This window comes from Poecilia formosa, unplaced genomic scaffold (genome assembly GCF_000485575.1).
Source record: "Poecilia formosa unplaced genomic scaffold, Poecilia_formosa-5.1.2 Scaffold229, whole genome shotgun sequence".
In the NCBI taxonomy this organism is placed as follows: domain Eukaryota; kingdom Metazoa; phylum Chordata; class Actinopteri; order Cyprinodontiformes; family Poeciliidae; genus Poecilia; species Poecilia formosa.
In genome coordinates, this window is record NW_006800168.1 from 100183 (window position 1) to 102054 (window position 1872).

A 1872-nucleotide genomic window follows, 5' to 3' on the forward strand; every position below is an offset into this window, starting at 1 on the left:
CCTCTGAAGAAGACAGTGAACGCAACTTCCGTCTTCACGAAATGTAAACAAAAATGGAGCACCGTCAAACTTTAACGGTTGTATAAGTTGTTTATGTTTTTTCCTTGGTAGCCACCAGTAATTTCTTCTACAGGCGCTAGACTCGTGCATTTGTTCTTACCCAGAATGCCCTGCAAGGTAGTCCACTTTGATATGTAGCGTTCGAACCGCACCGGAGTTCTCTTCAACTTCCGGCTTGACGAAATGTAAACAAAAATGGATTACCGTCAAATTTTAGCGGTTGTAGGATTTCTCTTTTGTCTTTAGTAAAAACCACAAGACATTTCTCCCACTAGTCATAGACTTTAGCGTTTGTTTTTGGTTTTATTTACCCAGAATGCCCTGCGCTGTAGTCCACTTCCGCATAGCATACGCATGCATTCGAACAGCATCAGAGTTCACTACAATCTAACAAGATCTAGGTTTGTAGGCGGACCAGAGTTTGTTTCTTTGGTCACATCTCCCCAAGCAAACCGGACTTTCTACACAGATCAAATCGGACTGAACATGGCAGGTGTGAATGCAACCTAAGTTTAGTTTGATAAAGTCCGGTATCATGGATCTGGAGCTTATTTATGATGCCAGGATACTATGACTACTACTCCTCTATCCCAACAACAACAACAACGTTTCTCTATGAAGTTTGTGGGCCTTCTGTATCATATGTATGTAAGTAACTTTTGTCTTATTTCAATATTACTGAGATATTTGGACCAGAAGCTAAAACTTAAACTTGATTACAGAACTGCTGCTGAATGCCTTGTGATGTGACCACAACATGAAAAAACAAGAAAACTAAGAAGCAGGGAGAAAATTTTCCCCTCCAGGATTCAGTTTCACGAGTGGACAGATGCTGTGAAAATCCGGTCTTGTCACAGATGCAACAGATTTTACAACCAGCACATGGTACAGTAAACAGTAAGCTGAATTTCATCCACCATCTGAGCGCCCCACACCGTGTCTGAAACACGAGATTCCTTCGCCCTTCAGTGTAGGCATCCATGAATCCACCACAAATCTTTCAGTGAGAGAACAGACGTTTGGCTTTTATTTCAACACTGGACAGACACTTGTGCTTTCTCACTTTGGCTTTAGTAGCAATGAAGAAAATATTCAAGAATATAAATCCAAACTGATCAATCTGTCTTGGATCAAGCAGAATCTGTCACCTTTACATCCATCCTACTTTCCGTGTCTCACAAATCAAACCAATCCATCCCAGCTTCTTAATTTAAATTCCCTTCATTTCACAAAGTCCACAAACAGACAGTATGTGTCAGCAGGAAGAGATCATGATCAACCAAACTGAATGCAGGCGTGCCTCAGGGTTGTGTTCTCAGTCCTTTGCCCTTTCCCAGCATCAACACAATCAGTAACAATGATCAGAACAACAATAATATATAAATATACTGTCCAAAAACTAAATCGATGGATTAGAACGTGTCAAGTTCAAGGGTAGGGGGTGATTATTTATTATTGTTTTGCTTTGTAAGTTCTTCACATGTGTCGTGTCAGCAAAAACAAAAATAAACCATCACTCCTCCTACACTGTGCTTGTCATATTTTGGGCTGAAAGACATTAATTATGGCCAAATATTTCTACTTTGGTGTCATTTCTCAAAAGGACATTGTTACAAATGTCTTTTTGTACATCCAGGTGTTTCAGATAGAGATTTCCTCTTGCAAATCTTTTAAACAATACCGTTGCCGAGGCTTTTTCTAAATGTTCTTTCAAGACATTTTGGGTTTTTGTCATTTCTGTGGTCAATAAAAAGTCTGCATATAATTTGGAAATGGTTTTATAACCCTTCAAAAATTGATGAGCAGTGCTTT

At 39.4% G+C, this 1872-nt stretch overlaps 1 long non-coding RNA gene across 1 annotated transcript; it reads left to right on the top strand.

The window, feature by feature from the left end:
* The first annotated feature begins 331 nt into the window (after positions 1–331).
* On the top strand, positions 332–1585 carry LOC103149473 (uncharacterized). Its single transcript, XR_001664305.1, has 2 exons — positions 332–708; positions 783–1585. It is a non-coding gene; the product is annotated as an uncharacterized LOC103149473 (long non-coding RNA).
* The last annotated feature ends 287 nt before the right edge of the window (positions 1586–1872 follow it).